The 12,709-nt window shown below is 42.9% G+C and overlaps 1 long non-coding RNA gene across 1 annotated transcript; it reads left to right on the top strand.

Moving 5' to 3' along the window:
- The first annotated feature begins 252 nt into the window (after positions 1-252).
- On the top strand, positions 253-11,881 carry LOC139800528 (uncharacterized). Its single transcript, XR_011727786.1, has 3 exons — positions 253-4,200; positions 8,204-9,641; positions 11,787-11,881. It is a non-coding gene; the product is annotated as an uncharacterized lncRNA (long non-coding RNA).
- The last annotated feature ends 828 nt before the right edge of the window (positions 11,882-12,709 follow it).

Here is a 12,709-nt window from a genome sequence, read left to right as displayed (position 1 = left end):
AATTATGAGAAAGTCCTTGACACCACTTACTGAATCTCAGGCCCAGCAATGCTGGGCAGCTCAGGTGGGACACAGCTACTTTAACTGCAGTGTAAATGCTTGGATTCAAAATTTAGCTCTACTGCCAAATTACCTCAGGGGCAACTGAAGTCCGTGTTCATCTGTTTTTCTGTTGTGAAAGCAGCTAATTTCTGGGTGTTATGGCAGTAATACTCTTTATTATATTATATTATATTATATTATATTATATTATATTATATTATATATAAAATATATATATAATATATAATTAATACAGTCATACTGATAGGGTCCAAGAAAAAACCCCTCTCTCACGGTTAGGCTCTCTTAAGACCATAAATTTGGTGATCCCAGTCTGTGTTACCTCCTACATTCTTGGTCTGACAAAACGTACCCAGAAAACACTGCCTGCACATCATCTCCCATCACAAGAAGGCAGACTGAGAGTACCCATTTTATTTCCAGGGTCCCCCACTCATCTCTGCTGTGGGTCACTGGGGTTCAGTTCCCTCTTGTGCCTGTCCAGATATGGATCCAGGTGACCCAGGGGAACACTCACTCTGTTGTCCCCTTGGAGCTTGGGGCACAGTGTCAGCAAAATCAGCTGAACCTGTGGAAGGGGTGGGGGGACAGTGTGGGTTTATGTGTCTTTGGAAACGTTTGAGGTCAGTGTCATGCCAGATCCACTCTGGCACCCCTCTGGTTAGCCCTGAGCCAGTCCTGTGAGGCATTTCTACATGTCAGATCAGAGCTAAGGAGGCCTGCTTTCATCTTGGATGTGTGAGGTAGGTGCAGCCCTGTTCTCCCTGGTGGCACGGGCATGGGACTGGCACCAACTTGCACCGTCCTGGCTTTGGCAGAGCTAACATGTGGCTGTGTGCTGTATCTGCCTGTACAGATACTCCCTGTAACTCCCTAGCCCAGCCACTAAGGCAATGCTTAGAAAAGAGGAGCCTGGCTGCAAGGTGTGATACTGCTGTACACTGAATTGGAAGACCAGAGGTAGGCAGATTGTACAGGTGCCTGCACCAGGAGCCCATGGTAGGAGAGATCAGAGAGCAAAACCTCTGCACTATCTCTTTTGTCAGCCTTGGAAAGTGTAAGCAGGATGCTGCTGCTGGTATCCAGGGCAGAGTCTGGGTGTCTGGGACCATGACAGCAAGAATTACTGCTCCTCATATTTTTTGTTGGAAGCCAGCAGGACCAGCAAACCCTGGATTACCATTCTCCATTCCTTGACTCTCCATCTATCACTGCTCCTTTGTCTGCCTCTTTCCCCCTTGTGTCCTTTTAGTTCTGGAGCAGCAAAATTCAGTTTTGCTCACACTGCTGAGAAGCTTTTAGCTGGCCTGGGGAGGGAGAGGACTTTTCTGAAATCTGCTGCTTGCACCTTAGTCCTGGCGAGGAACCATATTGAGACATACTCATGTTTTTTAGCATTTCCCTTGGCTGACTCAGCCAACTGTACTTTGTTGTTCTTGCTTTAAGGCGTGCTCATGCCTCATTGTGGTAACACAGGCCCCTCTATCTTGGATGCTGTGAGTCCCCATGGCAACCCAGCATCTAAAAATTGGGCATGGCCTCATGAAGTGTAGAACTGCCCTGGAAAGCCTCAATCAGTGTCAAAGCATGATGGACAAAGGCAGGGCAGGGAATGAAATGCACAGTGTTGGAATTACCAGGCTTTGACAAATACATGGTCATTTCAGGTTTTGTTCCCTGTTTCTTCAAAATAGCTTTTCCCTATCATGCCTCGAACGTTTCATTACTTTAAGCAGCAGTATAGCTTCAGGGAAATGAATGGATGGCTCAGAAGGGGAAGTTTGTTGAAAGAGAAGTCTGAAGGGGGGAAATGGGAGCACTTGTGCTTCATTCGCACAGATCAGGGATGTATTTAGCTAAATTCTGCAGTTCCACTGTCCAGAAGTACACAAACAAACATGTTCTGTTCACACATAGAATTACTGTTTCAGTGCTGTTAGGGGGAGAGGCAGGCAGGGAGTGGCTGGACAGAGAAGGGCTTTTTGTTCTCATTTTGCCTTCAGCAAAAACTCGGCCACTCGGCTCCAGCAGCATTTGCGGGAGAGTTGAGATTCTCTGCTGAAAGGTGCAGAGAGTTGGGGCATTGCAGCCCATCCTGCTGGCATGAAGCTGATGTGTCTGCTGTGTTACAGGCAAAATACCACTGCTTTCTGCCTGTAGTGATGGTTTCAATAAAGAAAAGGTGCAACCATAAAAGGACCTTTTTTGTTGTTGTTTTCCCCAAGCAGCAACATTTCTAAAGAAATAATTTTTAACCAAATTTAGAGAAGAAAAATTAATTCTACATGTTCTCAGTCCATTGTCTTCTACCATCCATCATTCAGGATAAGGATAGATTGTCAGTTTATATTTGAATCAGTCTTTGTTGACAGTTCCCTCTAGTTTGTTTGAAATACTTTCCAGACTTTTAATACTCCACAATTACTCAGCAGGGGGAAAAGAAGTGAGTGAGTAGGTTTTCAGATACCTGGAGGGTTTTGGAGGTTTTGGAAGGTTGGAAGAAATAGAATACTGTTATAGATGCATCAGGTCACCATGCAACACCCTATTTCAGAAGCAGTCTCTCCCACCATTTACCAACAACCACAGGCACAACCTGCCCCAACCTCCTCTGCTGGGGTCTTCAACCAGACCCTTACAACTTCTCAGGCAAAGTTCTGACTTGCTGATTTGCCAGGGTTGCATCGGGAGCATAAAATATCCTTTTGCAGATGCCCTGAAGTTAGAGAAGAAGGATTCTGTCCACAGACAAACCTTGCAGCAGATCTACAAATCACAGTTTGAAAGCTGCTACCTATAACAAAGGAGCACCAAGAGCTGTCAGAGCACAATGTGTGCTTGGACAACATCAGGTCTGGTAAAGTAGATCGTCAACCTTCTTGATTTCTGCAGTAGCAAGGGGTTGGGTATGGCTGAGGAATGGACAAAAATCCAGACTCCTGCTTTCTGGGCAGAAAATTCCTTAATGATCTCAAGCCCAGGGATTGGGAGCAGATGTGCTATGTCCCCTAGCCAGGCACTTGAAGGCTGCACTTTCCTTGTCAGCCCAGTCCCAGCACAAAGAGGTCAGTGTGAGGATGGGCTGAAGGGACAGGGGGTAGTGCTTGAGAAGGGCATGCAAGCAGAATTGGCAGAAGAGGGATGGGAATTTAGGGCATAAGGCTGTTATGTTATAGAGCAGTGGGAAACAGGACTGTGGAGAGACAGGGATAGCTGAGCTAGCCAGGTAGTTATGGGGACCGTAAGGTTGCTGTGGGGGGAGAGGTTTGGGGAGCTCCTGGGACCCTCGTTTGAATTGAGCAATATGTTCAAGATTATTCATTAGGAGTATTACAGGCATGCCCCGGATCCCTAGGCTGGGACCAGGACTCCACTGTGGTAGCTGCTGTCTTTCCCTTCCAGGGCTAACAAATCATGTGGGCAGCCTTTTCTGCTGCGTGCTAACTCTGCCTCTTCTCCCTTTCAAAGCCCAGTGTCTGGGTGAATAATTTCTAATATAACTAACATTTTATTGTTAGGTATTTGGAGGCAGACAAACTGACAGAACAGTAGTATCTTGATTTGCTGTTTCTCTTAATGAACTACTGAGAATGTGAATAATGTTTGCTATCCACATAAAAAGAGGCACTGGGAGGCTGTGCTGTCTGACCAATTTACTGAATCATTTCTCGTGTAGGTTTGTGATGCTGTTTCTGGCACTCTGGGAGGCTGTGCTGCTGTGGGAAGAAGAGGAGGTCAGACAGGAGGAAGAGGGACAGTCCAGCCAGGCAACTGGCAGCCAGGCCTGAAGTTTTCAGGAGAGAAGGGATGTTCGCATGGGTTCAGCACTGTCCTTAGATTGCTAAGTCTTGGCTTTTTTTTTAGAAGGAGCCTGTTGGTAGGCTGTGATAAAGCAGTTATGCTTTTGTTTGCCACGTAATTGGAGCATGAAGAAACCTTCAAAGCCGTGGTTCCTAACTCACTGCATGTGCTGGAGCTTTCTAAGTGCCCCACCTGGTCTTTTCTCCTCGCTGGGAGTCACTCCTGTACTGCTGCCTGGAGAGGGAGGACCATCACCCTCTTGTGGGAAAGGGCTGAACTGAAGCAAATGCAAGACATGCCGGGCAAGGGGCAATCCTGGTTTTTCCTTGTCCGACGGTAAGGAAAGCAGGGCAGTGCTACCAACATCCCTCCTACTTGCTTAGCTGGGTCATATTCACAACCTTTTGTTTTCTCTTTTTGAGGCAATCACAGGGAGACCCTGCTTTTCGGGATGTCCCTTTTTCCTACACAGACTTATGGAATGATTTGGGTTGGAAGGGGCTTTCAAAGATCATCTAGTCCAACCCCCTGCCATGGGCAGGGATATTTTTCACTAGATCAGGTTGCTCAAAGCCCTATTCTACCTGGCCTCGAACATTTCTGATGATGGGCCATCCACATCTTCTCTGAGCAATATATTCCAGTGCCACCTAATTGTATAACAAAATGTGTTCCTTATATATAATCTAAATCTACCTTATTTTAGTTTACAATCTAATCTAGCTTATTGCCCCTTGTTCTGTCACTACAGGTCTTGAGAAAAGGTCTTTTCCCTGAAGCCTTCTCTTCTCCAGGCTGAGCAACTCCAAATTTTTCATAGGAGAGATGTTCCAGCCCTCCCAAATGGGAGGTCCCCCATTTTCATGGCTCTCCTCTGGACCCACTATAGAAGGTCCATGTCTGTCTCATTCTGGGACCCTAGAGCTGGACACAGGTGAGGTCCCAAAGAGTAGAGAGAGAAGAATCATCTCCCTCGACCTGCTGGCCATGCTTCTTTTTATTTACCCAGGGTATGAGTAGCTGGATACTTCCTGCATTGCAAGTGTGCATTGCCAAGTCCTGTCAAATTTTTAGCCCACCAGTGTTCTCCTTCTCCACAAGGCTGCTCTCAATCCATTCATCCCCGAGTCTGCACTGGGGTTTTGCCCTGACCCAAGAGCAAGGCCTTTTTTGGACTTCATGAGGTTCACATTGCCCCATTCCTGAAGCCAGTCAGGATCTTGAATGGCATCACTTTCTGGTAGGGTATGAACTGAGCCACTCAGCTTGGTGTCATCTGCAGACTTGCTGAGAGTGCAGGCCATCTCACTATGTCATCAATGATATTAAATATTATATTAAATAGTAAGTAAGCAAAGGTATCTGTGCACAAATTATACATTGGCTACTAATTATCTGTCATTCCTTATTTACTCATCTACAGTGTAAAGATGGGGGGATGAAGAGCAGATTTATTCCCTTTTCTGAGATTTTCAGTCCTGGAATCAGGAACAGACTAGTTAGGACCCTGAGAACATTTTCTGCTATTAGGTGCCCTGTGAACAAAGTCTGGCGTGCTTGTTGAGCTGGGATGTAGATTGGTGTCAAACTGCTGTACTGGCTGTTCCACAGAGCCCTCCCTTGTGAAAGAAGGATACTGGACTACCTTGTTTATTCTGAGTCATGGGACACACTGTGCAATCATAGCATGAGAAAGTGTCTACCTTACAGATGGAGTATGAAAACAGGCCAGGTGGGTGATAATAAGCAGAAATGGAGAAAACCTGCCACTACTAGACTTCCCAGCCTTGACGAGCCTCAGGAAGTGGTGAAAGAAGTTAGTGAAAGACAAATTCACTGAGGGCCATGGTAAATAAAAAAACCAAACAAACAAACCTTCTGTCTTTCGTTCAGGAGGTATAGATTGCTTGAGACTAGAAGAGCATATCAAAGAGCTATGATACAGTCTTCTCTTTTTCTGGTAGGTCTGCCTCAATGTATGCTGTTGGATGTTGTCTAATGAAGACTACTGGATGTAAATGTGCTCTAAGCTGTTATTAGGTTCATCCATGTTCCATGTTTCCTACTGTACTTTTAAGTGCACTACTGCACCAAATCTTTATTAATAATGAAAATATTCTGTAAAGAAAAGCCCATGAAAGATGCTTATTTTTGTTAATAACAACAACAATAATAACATTAATAATAACACATTGGCAGAGCTCTGAGTCTTCAGTGGCAGACAGTTCCTCTTTCCTTAGTCTGCATGCAAGCATATAGAATGCACTGGGCTTGCAAAAAAAAAAAAAAAAGGAGAAACTCAACTTCATGTTGTTGCTGGTGGCAGTGGAAGTTTCACTTGGTGCCAGCCTTGTGGGACTGAAACTGGCTTCCCCTAAAGAGAGACAGCTGCTGCTGAAGTCCATCTGGGAAAAAAAAGAAAATCAAGTGTTTGCCTGGGTTCTGTGAGGATCCCAAGATCACTGTCCTCTCCTGATGCTTTCCTGGAGAAAGCCTCTCCTGGGCCCTGGCATGGTGTTAAAGGATGGGTCCCAGTAGTGCTGCTGTGGGGCTGCTGCCACCACTGAGTGGTGAGCAGGCTCTGGGGTACCAGAGGATGCAGCAGTGCCAACACGAAGCTCCATGGGGGTTAATTCAACAAGCAGAGCAGGCAGCCACCTGGGGTGCCAGATGGGTGGGGAAGCAGAAAAGTAGCTATTGCTTTGTTGTCTGTGCCTGTGCCAGGGCCCTGGGGAGGTGAGGTAGGAGCTGGATTATTTCAGTGGTGGTGTCTGCTGGAAGGCAGAAGATGAAGGGTAGGAGAGGGCCCCCCAGCCCCTCCCCTGGCAAAGCCAGATCTCATCTCCTTGGCAGCAGCAAGAGCTGGCCTGGAGGTGCAGGACTCTAGAGCCCCTTACCAGTCTGATCAACCCTTGCTCTCCAGTGGGAAAGACATAGGTCCTTCTGGCTCTCTTGAACAGGAGCAAGTGAGTCCCCATTCCTCCTGATCCAACATTCAATTTCACCTACCATGCTGGGAGGCCTTGAGCATTTAGTGCCCAGCTGGGAGTCTCTGTGGTGCAGATAGAACCTGAGGACAAGTTGTGAAATCTGCAGGCTTTCTGCAGGCAGAAATTTCCAGGCTTAGATTAGCAGGTCCCTGTTGAGGAGGACCTTGGCACCTACTCCAGTCCCTACGTGCTGACCAGCCTAGAAGCTGATGAGTTCTTCTGTGATTCTATGATTGAGTCTTGCTTGGATCCCAGCAAAAGAAATCTCACAGCTCTGTAGAAGTCAGGAAGCTGGTGCTGACTGATGGAGACACATGTTGCCCCGTGAGGAAATTCCTCTTCTGCTGCAGCCTGGTGTTTGCTAATAGGACAGAAGCTGCAGGGATGCAAGTGAGAAGAAGTGAGTCCTCCATGCCTTCTGGAGAAGAGTCCTCCTTCTGCCTCTGTGCCCTGCCTCTGCCAGGCTTGTGGGCAACTCTGTCAAGCTGACTGTGTTCTTACGAGCTTTACCAAACCTCTGCTTGGACTTATGCAGCAGCTTAAAAAAAACTTCACATGCACAAGTGCTATTCTGAAGCAGAGCCCTGGATGCCACAAACATATCAGGCAGGAAGTGTCATATTTTGCTTGCTAGGGATGTGCTTTTTCCCCCTCAGCATGAAGTTTTGAAACTTCATCATTTCTCTAATAGGCGCAATGCAATAGGCCAGATGCTGCTCTTGGAGCATGTAGATGATTCCCCTGAAAGCTAATGGAAAGTATATACAAGTTCAGTAGTTGGCCTATCCTCCAAAGTCAGCTTCTTCATATCAAGTTAGTCAAGTATTTTTTTCTCTCTTGCCGACTGGTTTGCAAACTACAAGCCAGCTTGGCTTCACTCAAAAAAGACTACCCCCAAATTATGATTTATAATAATACAGATTTATTTCATTTCAACTTTAAATTCATGTCAAATCAGAGGAGGGTGGTAGTAAAAAACAAACATTTTTCTGAAACAATACCAAGGACATCGTTATGATAATTGCAACATAATTTACTCCATCAATCACATGGTTGTGTGGGTTTTCTTCTTTTTTCTAAAAAAACAAAGAGAGAGAAGGATAAATAGTTAGAAAGCCATGCAAAAACAAAACAAACAAACAAACAAACAAAAAACCCTCATGAATTTTTATCCAAATGTTTGTCTGTTGTTAATTATAAGAATCTGAATTTGCTGGCTGACTTATGGCTATATTTCCACAGAGAATAGCAAACCATATGCCCCTTAACTAGTACTAACCTGCCAAAGTTATGTTTTCTGCTGAAAGCAATCTGGAGTGGCTAGCACACTCACTGCATCTGTTTTGCAGATTAAGAGAGAGGAACACAAAGAAAACTATTGTACTCCTGCTTTTTTATTGGCGTGTCATGTAATAGCCTGGAGGAATATCACAGTAGTTAAAAACTGAGATGAAAGTGATGGGAACCTGGTAAGACTATTTTTGTTAGGTAAGTGTGCTAATTATAAGCCTATTAAACTAGGTGCAAATGTCTGGAAAATATGGGACTCTTACAACTCTTTCAGTCATTTCTCCAGCCTGATTTTATACCTTGACAAAATTCCTACAAAATTATATGTGTGCTTGAACAGTTAAACATACGTTAAGTTTCCAGCTCTTGCATTTGTGCTCCTTATAAAAGGACAAACCCTTTTTTTTTTTTTTTTTTCTTTTTCAAATTTTATTACTTTACTTGTTCATCTGCCTTTTATAAGGCAATGGGCTTGAGTTTTTATTTGTAACACAATTCTTGCAAGAAATGGTACTGTCTCACTAAGAAATATTTCTTAGTCTGTTAAATTTGTCCAAGGGGAAGATTGCAACATCACTTAAAAAAAAAAAAAATTAAAATATCTTTTAGCTTCATTTTATAAAACTGCTGCTAAGCATCATCAGCTCATGACAACCCAAAAGGAACAGCCTTGGAAGCCAAGCCTGCAACACTGTTCATGTGAATGATTCTCCTTCACATATATCCGTGGGATGGCAGAGCTCTGCCTATCTGAATACTGAGATCTTCAGAACTGAGCCTGGGTCCTTACTCTTATGCTGGAGCAACCTTGTGGAAGCCAAACATCTCTTCAGATAAAGGAAATCTTCACAGAAATTAAGGGCTGTACCTTTCTTTGCTCTGGGGACATATCCTATGTTTAGGTCACAGAGGTTCTGGGAACACAAATTTCAGCCACTGACTGAGGTTTTTCTAAAAATTGACTTTCATTCTTGACTATCACTCAGTCTTGTTTTCTAGGCAACCAGCACTTGTTTTAGGCTTTTTTGAGTATTTTACTCTTCTATCCTCCCATGTAGTTGAGGGGAGCACTTACAGACTTGTGTACTTTAGGCACTCAGACATGCTCACTGATTGATTCCTGGTAATGTGTGTGGCTGGATAGACTTTTCCAGCTTGTGTCAGTTAAAGGAGAATGAAAACTAAGTTTTCCCTTACAGAATTCAAACAAGAGGCTAACTATTTGGCTACAGGCACTTTCTTTATTTAGTACCTTCTTTCCTAGGTTTTTGTGGTCTTTGTACTATTAATACTTAAGTACTGCATGAATTTATGTGATTGAGCACAAAGCAACGGAATAAAGAGAGTTTTTTTCTGCTTCATTTCCTTCTTTCTCTTCATTGGCACTGTTCGGGGATTGGAGAGAGACTTTTGAGAAGCTCCTTTAATTACACAGAAGAGCTGCTTTCCTGTTACTTGTCTGGATGGAAGATCTGAAGGGCATCCTTCCTACAGAAAGTACCCACACATTCCTACAGCAGCATTAAGTTGCAGAGGAACACTTTGATACACTGTTTCCTCCTGGACTGGACAGGACAACAAGAAATTTCTTTTGATGCCTCTACATGAAGTGACCACTGTTCTATGAGTCTCAGTTCCTGAGGGCCTTTTGGCTGAAGCAAGGGAATTATCTGTCCCCAGCTACTTTGGAACATCAGCCTCACAGCCTTCTCCTGTGGTCTCTTTTAACCTCTCTCCCCTGGTCTTTTATGGCCTCTCTCTTATAATTCAGCCTTTCCTGTAAATACTGTTTTGTTTTCAGGAAGGATATTGCAGGGCCAGGGTTATTTTTGCTGCTGACACCACTGTTATCTAGTGAGCATCTCTCTTCCAGTCAGGTACCAACACCTCACTATATAAACCCAGACACTTCACCAAACATGACAAGAAGAGTCTTGTCCAGAAGAGTTAATAAGTGAAAGTAATACTAGAAGCTCCTGGTGGCAACTGGAGCAACTGGTCAAAGGAGCTCAAGGATGTGCTAAAACTAAACACTAAATACTAAACAATAAATACTAAATGCTAAATACTAAACAATATTAAAACTTGGTGACCTTGAATCTGTTGGTTATTCTCAGCAGCCTGACTAAAACAAAAGCGCAGCCCTCTCTGTGCTCATAAGCTCACAAACTCTTGTCTTAGTTTACCTGTTCTTAAGAGCTCATCACACTTATAAACTCCCTCTGGAGTACACACCACTTGAAAAGTTTCCCACTGTTATTATAAACATGACTTCACTGTGCCACGTGCCAAAACTCTGTCATGCCTTTCTACTAGGTAGCCTGTTTATTTTATATATATTTTTTGCTCTATTTGGGTTTTTTGTTTGTTTGGGGGCTTTGGGTTTTTTGGTTTGTTTGTTTGTTTGTTTGTTTTTGTTGTTGTTGTCGATGGTTTGGGGTTTTTTGGGGGTTGTTTGTTTTTAGCCAGGTTTTCATATATTAATCCACACTGGATAATTGCACTGCTCTGCTTTGGGGGCCTCAGCAAACCCAAGAAAAGGAGTAGAGTGGGACTGTAAAGCAGCAGAGAAGTGGTCAAATGAGCAGAGTAACTTGTGACTTGGCATTTACCCAGCTCCCACAGTCTAATGGGAATAATTTAATTTCCTTCTCAGTATAAGAGAAACAGTGAGAAACGTTGATATGTTGGTGGTGAAGCACAGTACGTTTCAAAGACAGGCACATACAAGGATACTAGGGAATGTTTCTGCTCTGTAAAAAAGGAGAAAAAGGGATTTGTGAAGAGACACAAAAAAGTGGTTATTTGACCTACTAAAGAGAGGAGGAATTGTTTTCTCTAAGCCATCTCTGTTTTTTTATGTGCGGTGTCTCTGGTGTCTAATAATACCTTGCAGTAATTTGCACTAATGTGTCTGCTTCACTAGCCTGCCCATTTCCATGAAATACCAGGTGAATTCAATACCTTTGACACATCTGTCAAGTTTTGTGAATTGGCCAATGGCTTCAAAATGCATAACTTAGAATGGGTAGTTTGTGTGAATACATAATCCTGGTTTCCTTAGGAAACCGGGATAAAAAGCTGGTTAAAAAAATTAATTCACTACCTGCAGCAGAGCAATTGCAGCCAAGTTGATTTACCAGTTTAGAACTGGGCCTGATGGAAACACAGTGTTTTATGATTGATATATTAACCACATTTCTTGACAAGATCTTTCTTCTATCCCTAGCTTCTAGCATAACTTTTCCTAGATGTAAATTGGTATCTGTAATAATTTTAAGAAAACAGAGTGACATTTTACAGAACAGGGTGATATTTAAAGGAAGTGTTGTAAATTTAAGATAAATTTTGAACTTCCTCCCCTAAGAAAGAGAGTTGTCCAAGAAATTTGCGAAATCACGAACTTCCAAGTTAGTCCTGTTTTTGCAAAATGTCTGTTTCTTTGAGTATGAGCCAGACTCTGCTTGAAAGTATTTTACAATAGTATTTCACATAGAAAAGCCTTACAAAGAAGTATTTTCTGGGGTGGAGGAGGAGCAGGTTTAAAAATGTGATTTTTTAATTGAATCGACTGATTCAGTTTATTCTAATTAATACTCATCACACATAATAAATAATTGCTATATTTTGTCTTGCAGACAGCAAATAACCTTTCTAAATCATAGTTCAGCAGGGCATGTACATGTATGTATGGCTCTAAGCAAGTGACAGCTTTTAGTGAAGTCACTCATGCTGAAAGGTGAGCTTTTTTTTTTTTTTCTTTCTTTTTTGGTAAAAGTTTTTAAACTGGATCTTCATAATTACAAAACCCCCAGAGTTCAACCATATAAAACTGATAGAACTGTGATATTTTTCATAGCAGTCATGTTTTAAAAGTCATGGTCAATGTATAATTTGGGCCAATCACATCATTGTCTTCATTTTCTAACTACTGTGCAAGGGTTTGTCAGCTCCCTAGGATTAAAGAAACAGGATTTGTCTTCTAAAATCTGACTTATGTGTCACCACGTCTTTTCTCATTGTATAGAATTCACTGTACATTCATTCATTGTATATTCATTGTTTATTCATTTCATTATATGGAATTCACATTGCATGGATCTCACATCTTCCATTCCACTTTGATTATTATTATAAATGAGCATTGTTTCCATCCAGTGTATTTTAGTTTCAGAAAAAAAATGTACCAATTAATTCTTGTATGAGAATAGGAATTTATTGGAGTAATTTTTATTAATTTTTTTTTCTTAGGATTTTGCCCTTCAGGCTACATGTTTTGCAACTTCTGCAGCATCTTTGTTGAAGCCTTTTGCACCTTGCACAGTGAATTTCTGAATACCTACCAAATAACAGAACTGGCTGTGAGCAAAAGTGGCATGGGTGTAAATCTGCATGAGGACTGGGTATCAGCCTTCCCCTGTATGATCTTGCTTGAGTCAGAATGATTTACCTCACCGCTGAGCTGGAAGTGCTTTCCGGGCTGCATTTACGCACTGGCTGGGCCGCTGCTTGGGGATCGAAACCTAATTCGACTTTTACACCATGAGTGCTCTTTTCATGAGTGT

Source organism: Heliangelus exortis, chromosome 1, assembly GCF_036169615.1.
Source record: "Heliangelus exortis chromosome 1, bHelExo1.hap1, whole genome shotgun sequence".
Lineage (NCBI taxonomy): Eukaryota > Metazoa > Chordata > Aves > Apodiformes > Trochilidae > Heliangelus > Heliangelus exortis.
Note: the sequence above shows the minus strand (reverse complement) of the source record. Positions and strands in the feature narration are given on the sequence as shown.